The sequence below is a fragment of the Sphaerodactylus townsendi genome, linkage group LG04 (genome assembly GCF_021028975.2).
Source record: "Sphaerodactylus townsendi isolate TG3544 linkage group LG04, MPM_Stown_v2.3, whole genome shotgun sequence".
Classification (NCBI taxonomy): Eukaryota; Metazoa; Chordata; class Lepidosauria; order Squamata; family Sphaerodactylidae; genus Sphaerodactylus; species Sphaerodactylus townsendi.
This window is the reverse complement of record NC_059428.1, coordinates 130161251-130175982: the sequence shown is the minus strand read 5'-3', so window position 1 is coordinate 130175982 and position 14732 is coordinate 130161251.

Genomic DNA, 14732 nt, shown 5'->3' with positions numbered 1-14732 from the left:
CAAAAGCTGTGTCGCTCAGATCTGTCATGATGTGTGCTGCTAATATCTGAATGTTCTCAAGAATCAGAACATTCTTGGAACTTGGGCTGAGCTGATGTGTTTGTGCAATTCATCCTATTACTTCAGTTTAGAAATTATAGCCTCCAACTACTTGAAAACAGCTCAGAAGTAAATGGAGAGTCCTAGAATAGCATTTGGAAACATGCTTTCCTGGCTGTTTTCTTGAATTGCTTAAATCACTCTGATGAGAAAATTATCACTTATTGCTATATATTCTTGTTCACCCGGCATACCGCAAGCAGAATGTGAGGGCTACAGGGAAGAAAGGCATTTTGATTGTCACCTTTACTGTTTTAACCAGACATCCGGACTCAAAGTAAAAGTGCCATTGATGGTTATAGACCATTTGCGGAACGTGTCCGCAGTTGGTAAAAAGCTGTGTAGACCAAAGTGAGAAAATCAAGACAGCTGCTTTGCTAGAGCTTGTATTGACCAAAACAAATGATCAAAATGCACTCCAAGTAAGTTTGCAAGTTGTTTTCAAGAGGAACATGTCAATCTAGTCATCTGGGAAGGTTAGACTGACCTTATAGGACAAACCACTTCACTGCTCTGCTTTGGCAAGACTTCTGTTGTGCCAGCTGAGCACAAACACAGACAATAAAACAGAGGTTATAGACAAGGTTATTGACACATGTCTTACCGGCCCCTTTGACTTTCTCCTTGTCTCTACAAAGACGAATTTCTCCTCCTGCCTTCTCTTTGCCTTGGTTTAGGGCAGGGCTCCCCAATGTTTTTGAACCTGTGTGTGCCTTTGGAATTCTGACACCAAGCACAATCACAAAATGGCTGCTACCAGAGGTGGAGCCACAAACACAGGAAGCTCAAGTGCTGGGGAAAAGACAGATAATTTTTGTTTTAAAAGCACTGGGAGAGAAGTGAGAATGAGTAAAATCAGTACTGTTATAGCAGTCGCCACTGAAACAAAGTTGCTTTGAACTGCCCAGCCAATCGAATCTCCAGGGGCCAAGCAGAAGCCCTGCTGGACAAGTGCCCCACCAGGCCACACCCATTTTCTAAAAGCAATTGGAAGACACCAGGAAAGGTGTCAGTGGGCAGCATGGAACCCACAGGGGCCATGTTGGGAACCCCTAGTTTATGGACTCTGCTTGTTTCCTTCTTCTGAGGTTACTTATCCCAATCCCTTTCCCTTCTATTCTGCCTCCCTTTGGCTGGTTCTGCTTTCTTCAGTAATCGCTCTACCTTTCTTCTCTTTTCAACCAACTCATTCAACAGCGTCATCTGGGCACCTGGCCTTCCTTGCCTTGTTTTGATTCAGCTTCTCCCCCTTGTCTTGTCTTCTCTTCCTTGACCGTTCACTCTCTTTCCTTCCTCCTTTGCTTTGCCTTAGCTGAGGGTATGTGCACATTGTGTGGGCCTGCAACAGGTTTGGTTGCCTTCTTCACCCTCTTAGAAGAAGAAGAAGAGTTGGTTTTTACACCCCACTTTTCTCTACAGTAAGGAGTCTCAAAGCAGCATACAATTACCTTCCCCTTCTGCCTCCATAGGAGGCATCTTGTGAGGTAGGTGAGATTGAGAGCATTCTGAGAGAACTATGACTAGTCCAAGGTCACCCAGCAGGTTACATGTGGAAGAGTGGGGAAATAAATCCAGTTCACCAGATAAGAGTCTGCCGCTAATGTGGAGAAGTGGGGAATCAAACCTGTTTCTCCAGAGTAGAGTCCATCACTCTTAACCACTGCACCACGCTAACTGTCTCTTGGCCATGCACTAGGCTTATCAAAGTGTGAAGGCATCTGCAAGTTTAACCCCATACTGATATGCCAACCACTTCATCTCATGGATACAACTACAACATCACAAGATCTGTCAGTGTTCACCCAGGAGAAGATAGTCCCTCCTCACACAGATCCTTCTCCCTGAGTCCAGTAATGTCTAGGAAGGCTTTCTCATACTGGGGCTGGGAGGCTTTCTTTGTGCTGCCAACAGTTCATCACAAACATTGTTGTGGTAGGGATGAGATGATTGACTGACTGAGCTCTCTTAATGATGACGAAGAAGAAGAAGGAGGAGGAGGAGGAGGAGGAGCTTGGATTTATACCCCACCTTTCTCTCCTGTAAGGGGATTCAAGGTGGCTTATGAACTCTTTTTCCCTTTCGCACAATAGACCCCTTGTGAGGTAGGTGAGGCTGAGAGAGTTCTGAAGAACTGTGACTAGCCCAAGGTCACCCAGTAGGAATGTAGGAGTGTGGAAACACATCTGGCTCACCAGATAAGCCTCTGCCACTCAGGTGGAGGAGTGAGGAATCAAACCCGGTTCTCCAGATTATAATCCACCTGCTCTTAACCACTGAGAATCCACTCTAATGGCAGAAGCTACCATAATGGTGGTAGCAAGAAGCATATGAAACCCAGGTTTAAAGGGAAAAAAGTCACTAATATAGTGACTTTCATTCAAACTAGTTTCAGCAAAATAAAAAGGGTTAGAAGTGGGTTGTCCCTTCCGCACAACATTTTTTCACACCCCTTAACCCATTATATTTCGCCTGTGTGGAATCACCCAATGTTTTTCTGTTCCTAATAGTTGGAGGCAAGCACTGCATATAAGACCATTGTAGTACAAATAGCCCCCAAAACAGCCTTCTTTTTTTCTTTTTTCTTTGTAGTGCAGGCTTGCTGGAACACTCTCTGCCTAAGTGTGCTTAAAATGTCATCCAAGAAGCCTAGCTAACCTTAACAATATAAAAAGACAGAAGATTCAACGAGCGTGCCCTATGGATTGCTTAACAATTAAAATTATCAATGAAGGTATTTAACCCTTAAAATGCCAGATTAAATGGCTTAATAAACTTCTTAACCTAGGTGTTAATTAATGAAATTAAGACGGGTTATGACTAAATAAGGATTCAAGTTAAACTTTGTCCTCAAAGTCCACTAAGTGCCTCCTTGCTAGGACCAGGCTGTAAATTATGTCCTAATGGAATATGCAACAGTTGTGTAAGCTTGCAGCTGAATGGGAGCAGGAAGTGGACTCAATGAGGAGTCGAGCTCTGCATTCCAAATGAGGGAGGAATGAACTTTGGCAAGTGCGCTACATTTTGTATTCTAAGGAAGCGAAGCCTGTGATGCTCTGTAAGATTTTATTCACTATTTCATTTTGATGTGCTTTGGCACCAAATTTAATAAAAGGATATTAAATCACACTGTAAGCCTCCCATAAAATACTTTCCATGTGTACCAGATCCTCAGCGGACTTAAAGTTGAATGTCTATCATGGAAGATTTGTCACAGTTAATGATGGAAAACCCCTGTTTTCTTTATTTTACACTTATTTCTTGTTGTAATACAGATACCCCTTTTCTTAACTCAAGGAGATTTAGATACATTTTTATTAAAGCCATCACATGGAATAGCCTCACATAGTTATATGCAAATATTTTCATAAAGTATCTACACAGTCTCCTGAATGAGAGATAAAACATGAGGGCTTTTTCACTATATTGTTCTTTTCCCAGTGGCGCATGGTAATGTAAAGTCTATCCTGAGATCAGGTTCCCCAAGGATGAGCACTCAGCCTTGATCTGCTTTGTTTTCTGGGTGTTAAAGATGGCAATAGAACACCAAAACAACCACAAAAGGTTTGCCAAATGGTAAATTACTTATTCCACAGAGTTTTCCAGTTTCTTCTGAACTTAATAGTAATCCTTAAACCTTAAAAAGAATTTTTAGCACTTGGTCATTAAGCTTTGAAATAAAATTAAATCTTTAAGATCATTAATGATAAAGAGTCTCCTTTATCTATTGGTTCTTATTTTAACAGTCCTTAACTGTCCTCAATGTATTTTTTTTCTTTGTCTAAATGCTCTAGCAAGGGTTTCCAATTGTCCATGAATTTAATTAAGTTCTTTTCTTTGAGTAGCTAAGGCCCTTTCCACTGTGCGCCTCTCCACCAGCAGAAATCATGCCGGTGGAGGGGAGCGGGCCATTCGCACAGGAGCGTGCGAGCAGCCTCCTCAGAGGCCAGCACAGAAGAGGTGGCTCCGCATGGAGCCACCTCTTCAGGGTTTCTCCCCTGCCCATTTTCTTCTTTCGCTCCTCCAGCGCCAGTCTGGAGAGGGTTGTGGGACTCCACCCATGCTGCCCTCCGACCTCCAGGGGTCAGAGAGCAGCGTGGGCGGGTCTCAGCAGCCCTCCAAACCGATGCTGGAGGACAAGGTGAGTGTGGGGGACTGGAAAGCGGCGCCTTCGCCACTCGGGTGGAGGAGTGAGGAATCAAACCTGGTTCTCCAGATTAGAATCCACCTGCTCTTAACCACTCAGAATCCACTCTTAACTACTGAGAATCCACTCTAATGCCAGAATCTACCATAATGGTGGTAGCAAGAAAGCACCGCCTGATGGGAAGGCGGTGCTTTCCAAAAACCTCCCTCGGGAAGGGAGGTGGAAAGTGGCGCCTTCACGCCAGTCGGGGCTGCACAGGACGGTGCTGCTGCATTGCAGCAGTGCTGCCTGTGCAAACAGCTGCCCAGGGACAGGTATTTTGCCATCCCTGGGCTGCTGTAAATGTTCCGTACAGAAAGGGCCTAAGTTAACTTAGCCATCTTTAACTCAGATCATTTAAAATACTTTATTTAATAGCATTGGAAGAGACCACCAGAGTAATCTAATCCAACACCCTGCTGCTGCAGAAACTACAACCATAATATCCTCAACAAGTATGTATACATTTGGTTCTGAAAAACCTCTGACAACAAAGAATCGCCTAAATCCAAGGCCCCTTCCTCTCAGGCAAAAAATGTGCTTTCAAACCACTTTCACAACTGTTTGCAAGTGGATTTTGATATTCCACACTGCTTCAAAGAGCACTGAAAGCAGTTTGAAAGTGCATTATTCTGCATGTGCAGAATATTCATGAGACTGATTTTTTTACAACCTGAGTGCAACATCTTACATTTGACCCTATTAAACTTTGTCTGGATCCAATCATCCAACCTATCCAAGTCCAGTTGCATCTTATTTATGTTTCAGTTGTTACCCCTAGCTTGCTTTTGAAATGGAAAGTAAATGCAACTGAGGAAAATTTTCTTCCTCACAGAGAGGCCTTTTCAAGTATCTTCACATTCAGAGTATTTTGGCATACCTCGACCTACTTATACCTTCAGCTGTAGACATAGGAAAGTTTTTTCCAGAGGATCTGCAGCAGAACAGCTAGATTTGAGTCCAGTAGCACTTCAGAGACCAACCTGACATTTGATGAAGAGAGCTTTTAGTCTCAAAAGCTTACACTCTGAAAATTTGGTTGGTCTCTAAGGTGGTTGAATTAAATGTAGGAAAACGGATAAGCCATCAGAAACCTCTGTATCTCTTTAATCTTGCATCCTAGCATCCCTGCTTCTTTTTGAGGAATTGGAAAAAAACAGAATATGGGAAAGGATCCACCTCTTTCATTTCTGTGGGCAGAAAAAGTGCCGTATTGATGGTGAGTTTTGATCATAATACTCAACACGGTCTCAACAATGCCCAGAAACCAAAGTGACATCTTTCTGTTAGCTCGTCTATTGTTTCATAATTTTGCGTGTTTGTTTTTGGACTTTAACAGTTGTAAGCTGCACTGAGTTCAGGGGGAGGTGGGATATGAATGTTTTAAATAAATGAAGTTTGTGTGCCTGCTTAAATGTCAAAGGACTAACTACTGCCGGGAATTTGAGTTTCCTCCCCCCCTTCCAACAGAAACCTATTTAGAACTGACAACCATCCTTTGGATTGTTGATTTTTTTTGATAGATGATGGGAAAGGTTTTTTTAATTCTTTTTCTAGTACTTCATCCTTTTATAATTTCAAAGTGTATGCAAGCTGCTCTGAACCTTGTGTATAAGAAAGCAAATAAATAATGTTTCTCAGCAAACAATGCTTTCCCATTCAATCATTGTCATTTTAACCTTGAGTTTTGAATCAGAACAAAGTGGGCATTTTGGTTGATGGCAGCATATTCCAAATGATTTGTATTTCATTAGAGTTATCAGTGACTAAAAATGCCAGTAAGGGAGCTAAAACAGCAATATCCTAACCCCTACGAGCTACAAACGTGGTAAACAAATCATTAAAAAAGACCTTGCAAATGAGAATCATTCTTTAGCTATTTGATTTTCCCTCTGTTGTGGTTAAGAGAACACTAAGATGCTGCTCTTTTGATGGATGAGAAAAAAAAAGAGAACAAGGAAAGCCAAACGAAATGTGACCCAAGAAATCCGTAATTATTTTTTAAAACTTATTAGATTAGGAAGATTGGGGGTCAGCCCTTTCCTCTCCGCTACTTATACGTATTGTAATATCCCCCCACTACAAAATGTTAATACCTCTTGTGCGCTCCACAACGGGAAAATAAGTGCCATTCCATCTTCAAGCAGCTACTAAAATCATGGAAGAAGCATGAGAAGAAAGCATCAAATTCCATCTCCCCTCCCCAATTGTTAAAGCAGGTACTTGGGGGTTGTTAACTGCCTTTAAAATGAGAATATGGTCAGCTCTCTTGTGCCTTGTCCACTTTGGTCATATGGAACTAAGACAGATACAAAGATTCACATTTCTCATTAGTTCTTTTCAACACACGTTCAGATAACTTCAGATAACTTTATTGTATAGGTTTACCCTTTGCAATAACAAAACCTGTCATTGCATACTTGTTCTTTGAATACTTTCATATCAGCTCCCCCCGCCCCACCTCTGGCACTTTCTCCTGAGGGGCAAGACACTGTTCTTCCTGAAATATTTTATTTCTGGTCTCCTTCCCTCTCATCCTGGATTTGTTTAAAGTTGCTTGTTTGTAGTGAAATCAATTTGCAGTATCACCTAGCAAAGAATGGTTGCCTTTCCTGGAGAAGGAAGGTGAACAATGATACAGTTACCAGAGCTTTACCTTTGTTCATATATGTCCCTTCCAACAATACTAATGACTCCCTACTATGATTTTCACCCCCCCCCCAACCCCAGCCACTGGTGGGGGGTTGGCAGATAGAGATGTCATATCTAGATTGGGAAACTCCTAGAGATTTGGGATGGATGGAGCCTGGAGAGGACAGGACAGTGTGACACAATGCCATAAAGTCCATCTTTCGAGGCAACCATTTTCTCCAAAGGAACTGATCTGGAGAGGGACTGATCTGAGATGTTATTTCAGGGAGTGGGCAGATCCCACATGGAGGCTAGCATTGTCACTAGACCGACCCATGGTGGGTGGGGGAAACTCTCCTTAAAGACAGTAATGCCTCTACTCATTCTCACCAACCCTTGGTGTGCCTAGTAATGCAGTGCCAAGGTGGAGAGGTCATTTTCTTCGTTCACTCAGTGTACACACAAGGACACACATTAAGTAAAAACTTGTCTGGACTTGCCCTCTCCAAATCAGCATTGCATAATGGCTTTTTGACATCCTTCCTGAAAGGATTAAGTGAACATAATACCCCTGCCCTGGAGAATGTTCCTATCTCCAGGCCTGGACCATACACCCCCTTGAATACATTGGATTTGTTCATGCGCTTGCCTGCCCAGAGTTGTTTTAACCCAATGCTTTTCCCTCTGACTAATACCTCAAACAACCTCATAATTCGTATTGTCATTGTTCTGTAGCAGTAATTTCATCAGCTACCTTCCCCCTTCCAGGCACTCCCAAGCTTGGAACATCAAGCTAATGCCTCAACCCAGTAGATTAATGATCCAACAATTAACATTGATGTCTGCCTCTTGTGTTCCCCGGGAAAGGCAGGACTTTTCTTTGTCTTGGGAAATTAAGGGTCACTCTACAGAACCCTGAGGGTCCCCTTTTCCCTATAAGAAGCCCCCTCACCCAGTAATCTTGCTCAATATCTCTGGACACCTCTCAATTTGTGATATTGTTCCCCAACACATTGTTCTTCTACTAGAGCTATGTATGGGTCGCTCATCTCTGCTTATCAGATCATACCTTTCAAGATTAAGTTACATTAACCTTTTCTTTCCCAATTCCCTCATCTATTCCAGACCTATCTACTCACACCTGCTTCTATCCTAGGAGTGTATGTGTGCTCTGTTGTTTTGATTATTGTGTTTGTGTACCCCCATTATCCCTTAATAAAATTGTTAAACTTTATTCACTCTCCTGCAGAGTTTCTTACAAAAGCTGACTTTTGTAAACATAGACAACCGAGATCTCAAGCTTGCCCGGCCTTTTGCTTAGTAAAGAGTCTGTTCTTATTAATTCCCCACCCTAAAATGGAGTGACTCCCACCCCTTTGGGTATTAGCATCTCCACTTCCTATTCTTGTACCTCTCTGATACCTGCACTCACACCCACTATCTGTTTGGGAGTGCTTTGCTGGAGGAGGGAATGTAGATGGAGCAGAGAATACCAGTGTTCCTGGTGGCCATGGCAGCTACTCCCACCTCTCCTGCATAATCTGAAAAAGAACCTGCAAGCAGTGTGACTACAGGTGGGGAAGAGTTTGCAATTGGATAGAGGAAGGATGCACAGGCAAGTGCAGGGCATTGTGGATGTGCAAGAAAGGGAGATTAGTAATGATTCTCTGCCCAGGGTCCTCCAAAACCTGGAACCAGCCCTCCTTCCAGCACGAAGCTTCTCTGGGTAAGGTGGCATTTCCTGCCTAGCCTAGCAAGGGGTACCGTGTCATTCACTTATGCCTTTCTCTGCAGGCTTCCTGCCCACTTCTGTGCTCCCCCCCTTTTTATTTCTTCACATTCTGGAAAACAGAGGAGCATCTAGAGAACACAAGCTATGCCATTTTTCATGTTAACAGATGAGGACAAGAGGAGGCCCAGTTGCCAGTTGCTCATGCCAGTTTCCTGTTCAGGTGGTTTTAGCAAAAAATGAAAAAGACAATGCAACTGCGTGCGGCTGTCCAGAAGCATCCTTTATCTTGCCTATGAGAGTGAAACAGCGAGTCACAGACTAGGGCTGCTTGAGCTACCCCTCTGCATCATCTGCTTGCTTCCTTGCACGGTTAGCAGGCTTGAATGTTTGAACCTGAATCTTTTGCCATGTGCAGTCAGTCGTGTAAGCATTTTTGATGAAACACTGGAGGTGAACTGTTATTTGAGGCGGATACAATCTATGCCATTCTGTATACTTGCCTTTCAGAAAGGGAAGATCCTTGAGACAGCATAAAATTAGACTATCACTTTCTGGAAATGGAGAGTTCATAGGTTTTGGGAGTGTTTTCATCTCTATTCTTTTCTCAGCCCTCGGTAAGACACTTCTGCTGATAGTGGGTTCCATTCATAGAGATATCTAATAGTCTAGGAGGGAAAAAACTGAGTTTTCCAAATTATGGGTCCTTAACACTGACAGAGACAGTGTGGTGTAGTGATACTACACTTGAGCAACAGTGGCATAGTGGTTAAGAGCAGGTGTACTCTAATCTGAAGGAACCTGGTATGATTCTCTGCTCTGCCACCTGAGCTGTGGAGGCTTATCTGGGGAATTCAGATTAGCCTGTACACTCCAACACACACCAGCTGGGTGACCTTAGGCTAGTCACAGTTCTTCTGAGCTCTCTCAGCCCGACATTCCTCACAGGGTGTTTGTTGTGAGGGGGGAAGGGAAAGGAGTTTGAAAGCCCCTTTGAGTCTCCTATAGGAGAGAAAGGGGGGGGATATACATCCAACTCTTCTTCTTTGATCAACTGTGACTTGACAGCACTTTTCACCCCCACCAAATGCATTGAAATGGCCAACCACCGTTCAACACTGGAGTAGAAGTAATTTATTGCAAATGTACAAAGGTCCCTGCAATCTTAGGTAAACTGGAGCATACATAAAATGCTGAGGTTGAAATAAGTTAGGCAAAAATAAATTAAGAAAAAAAGATATAATTTCTTAAACCCCCTCTCCCAAAAAAACAGAACAATAACAAATTCAGGAATCAACTTGTGATGAACTGAGCCTCAAGCACATTTCTAGCTCAGATTTTCACAGCATACAGTAAAACCATGTGAGTGACATGCCTGATTGCATGGGCCAGATAGAAAATAGTGTTTTTTTTTTCTGCTGCCAATTCCAGACAGATAAAGGTTAACTAAGATAGCCTTAAGAAATTTGGATCTAAGCTCCAGGTAAAGAGAGCAGAACAAAACCTAGTCTTCTTTTTCTGAGGCTACACAGTGGCACAAGCACTGGGCAACAGGCTTTTCAGTTCAGTGACCCATTAACATGGCTGTTGGCATAGTTTGTAAACAAAGAGAAGTGAATGCAATCCTGCGTATGTGGAAGGTGCTGTTAGAATCATAGGAAATTCTGTGATGGTCGATTTTGATCAGCCTAAACATGGAGATATATTGGCACTGGATATGAACAGGCCATTGTAAAGCTAGTAATGGGCCCAGGCCAGATGGGAAATTAAGGCCCCATTTGAAAATGCTCAAGTATTTTTGTAAACAGTTCTAAATGCAAATGATTTATGTATCATACATTTTCATTTTTTTTTCATTGTCCCGCAAAGCTGATTGGGAAACATGGTTTCAGTTATCTGCATTTATTTATCTATATTTTATCAGTATTAATCTTTTATTATTCTGAATCTTCTTTAAAATATTAATATTTTGTGCTAAAGGATCCCCCTTGACTCTCTTCTATATCTCTTCTATATCAAAGGGTTCCTTTTGCTTCTACTGAGGAACTAGATGTTGGGTATATTGGTTAAAGTAGCAGAGTTTGCCCAGACAGGGAAGCATGATATCGAGTACAATAAAAATCAGTCCTCCCAAGAAGTAAATTGCAAAAAAGGTAAAACACTTATTCAAGTAGATTCTGTTCACATTCTTGTTGCAGTTGAAAGAAAGATAGAAATCCTAATCTAAAGAATGTGGTTCCCTATACAAGTGGATACAAGTGGCCAGCTATTCTGGAATCATGTGAGTGCAAGTATGGAATATTTACTTCTACAGGAGAGGCCTATAGAAGCATCTAAGTTTATGTAGGTCCATGTGGTCAGTGAGACAAAGAACAATGTCTGCTGAGTGAGGAGGGGAATGGGGTCAGAGGGCAGCTCCCAGGTGCAAAGAGAGGAAAATCCCACCAAGAGGTAACACTTATACACTTAGATATAGCAGCCAAGGTCCAAGCATGCTGAGTAAATCCAACATTAGGTCCTCTCAAAATCCTAGGCCTATGCCAACTGGCCTACATGCCTGCCCTCTGTTCCTGCCTGGATATGACCCTCCTGTCAAATGTAGCATCAAGACTATATATAGTCACAAAGTTTGGAACTGCCTGAAGGGATACCATGGGAATTAGCTGATAAGAAGTAATGGTGAAGAATCAGATTGTATCCCATAACCCACTGCAGCAGCGAAACATTGTCTTATGAGTTTTTGGGTTTAAGTATTTTTTTCTACTTGTTCAAATATATTTATTTATTCCGTTGGATTTTATAAGCCACCTCTCCCCTTTTGGGCTCAGCTCATAATATATATTTAAAAACATAGCCAACTAACATTCAAATATTCTAATAATTTATTAATTACCAATTTTCAAAGATGGTGAAAAGATGGTGTAAATAAGCCCATATGGAGCGGAAACCAAATTCAGCCTGCACCAGACAACAGAGCCAGAGTCTTCCACAGAGGCGAAGGGAGGGGAAACCACGCCCGGGTGTCTCTTCCGAATGTCTCTTGCCGTGAAAATTTTACAGGATTGCCATCAGTCAGCTGTGACTTGACATCACACATGTACACACACTTGCACTGGAACCATTTCAAAATAAGATCAATCAACAAGCCACGGTGTAGAATTTTATAATGGCTCCATTCATTTTCAAAACAAGGGACTGCAAAATGGAAAGGTTATGTGGACCAAGAAAAAGCTGTGTTTGATAACATCACAACAATATCAGCAAGGTATAGATTGAAAAATGGAGGGATGAGAAGACATCCCTGTTTCATCCGTCTGCAGATTGGGATCTCTTCTGTCAAAGAACCATTCGCCCACTCTTGTTTTGGCAGACGAATTACTGTGCAGTTCTGTAGTACTAAGTGTTTATTGTTTGCAGTATAATATTAGGTGTTTATTAACATCTGTTGCATGCCCGTTTTGTCCTGAGCTACATTTAGTCAACAGAATCAAATGCAGCTGTTAATTTACCAAAGCTGCATACAAATGTTTTGTGTGCCCCTTGATACATTAGACAGCTAGATGTTGAAGGATCGAGACAGTGATAGATTGTTCATTGTTCCTTTTTAAAGGCTGCTTGCTCTGAATGGATAACTTGGAAGCTTCCCAGCTTATCTGGAAGGTATTTCCTGTAGACTTTGGTGGCTATGTCCAAAATGATTGTGGGGCAACAATTGCCAGGAACTGTTTCAAAATTAAAACTACAGTAGTTGACCCTAGTTGAATTAATCTGGGTGAACAACTTGGCTAGGATTGGAGTGTGCCAGTTGGGAAAACACTTGACATGTGTCTGTGTGTACATATATACTTTCTTTCAAAAAATAGAAAAAAGAACAAAAAGGAATGTATTTTCAAAGGCTTCTTTCAAAAGCTGGATACTCGAACTGGTTGTGGTGTTTGAGGCCAGGGTACATGATTCAGGATCTTGTTCCTAATGTTACACCTGCATCTGTGGTTGGTATCTTTACAGATGTGTAGATAGAGGGAAGTTTGAAGACACTGGGGTCCACGATGAGAATGGAATGCCAGTGTAGTGGGGTATAAATTGTTGTGTTCCCGGGTGGGGAACCAACCAGTAAGTGTTTGGGTGGAACATGCTATGCAAAGGTGTGGTTGATAGTATAGTACTGAAAAACCCCACCAGCAATACTATACTATCATCCACACCTTTGCATAGCAAGTTCCACCCAAACACTTACCGATTGGTTCACTGCCCAGGGACATGACAATTTATACCCCACTAAAACTTTCCCTTCTCACTGGACACAGTGTGTAACAGACTTCCCTCTGTGATACACCTCTGAAAATGCCAGCCACAGATGCAGGCGAAATGTTAGGAACAAGATCCACCAGACCACAGGCACACAGCTCGGAAAACCCACCACAACCAACAAGAAGGAACCTCCTCAAAATCCAGTAATTATTTTTTTTTAAAAAAAAGAGAAGAAAACACCCCTCTACATACAGAGGAGAAATAAAAAATTGACAACATTGCTGGCAGAGCTATGCATAAGCTTCTACAAAAGGTCTCCAAATACTTTAAATACTTTAAAACCATCTGCCTAGTACTTGTACGCTAACCAGTGATCAACAAAACTGGGCTGTCTGTGCTCTGACTATACCTAAAAGACTTGTATTACAGCACTGGGGAGACAAATGCCCACCTCCGGTAAATTAATGAATCAAGGACCTTACAACTCTATCTACAGACAAATACTGAGAAACCTATTATTGAATTTTATGTGTAGATGTGAACGTTTCTGGGGATATTGCATCTTCCCGGGATGCCTTACTAGGTGTGTAGAAAGCAATGAGAAATGGAGACAAGTGGATATTGGGGCAAGTTTGATAAATCAGAGGGAGGGAACTATTCTGATACTAGGGTATGAGGGATCCTGAAAATACCTTGACCTGACCTGGATAGCCCAGGATAGCTTGATCTCATCAGATCTTGGAAGATATGAAGTGTTTGTCCTGGACAATACTTGAATGGAAGACCGGTCAAGGAAGTCCAAGGTTGCTGTGAAAAGGCAGATGATGGAAAACCACCTCTGTGTCTTGCCCTGACCTGGATGGTCAGCCATGGTCCATAGTTGGAAGTGAGACCACCAAGGAATACCAGGGTTGTGGTGTGAAGGCAGGCAAGCCACTTCTGAGTGTCTCTTGCCTTGAAAACCCCGTGAGTTTACAAAAAGTCAGCTGTGACATTGTGGCAAAATATATACAATGACTGTTCCACACTGTGGTGCTTTCATCTTGTACTGAAAGAATGGCTTGCCTATAAGTAATGATTTACATTTCTTTGAAATGAACAACAGGGATAGGAAAAACTACTCCAGTGTTTTACTGGTGTCTAAATGGGCTGGCCCACAGCTATGACATAGTGTTCTTTTTACAAGTCCCAAATATTGCCTTTTGAATGAGAAATGCTGACTTTCAAGTTGTGCATGGTAGAGTTTTTTTTATTGGAATCCCTTGGAGTCTGTCCCTCAGTGAACATAAAACTGGGAGGAACATCTGAACGGGAACACAAAATGCTGGGTCAGCTGCAGTCATGAATTTGATTAAGTTTTGCTGGAAACCGAAGCAAGGAAAACAAGCAAATCAGCAATTTCCTGCAGCTGTGTCATTTGGAACCATCCAAAGTTGGTTTCCTTGAATGATAACCAGCCGTGGCACATCTACAAAAACTGTGACCCATCAAGTCAAATGTGCGCTGATATAGCAGAAGATCAATCAACCCCTTGTTTTTATCAGGCATGTTTCAGAAGCTAAGCCGGGGCAGCCCTGGTCGGTGTTTGAATTGGAGTCCATCATGGAGTACCAAGGTTGCTACTCAAAGGAAGGCAGTGGCAAACCAGTGCTTCCGCACATGCAGAATAATGCACTTTCAATCCACTTTCACAATGGTTTGCAAGTGGATTTTGCTATCCCGCACAGCTGCAAAGTGCGCTAAAAGTGGATTGAAAGTGCATTATTCTGCATGTGCGGAAAGGACCCAAAGTTAACTTTGTAACTTCTGAGGTACATGTTCACTAACATGCAAGCAATG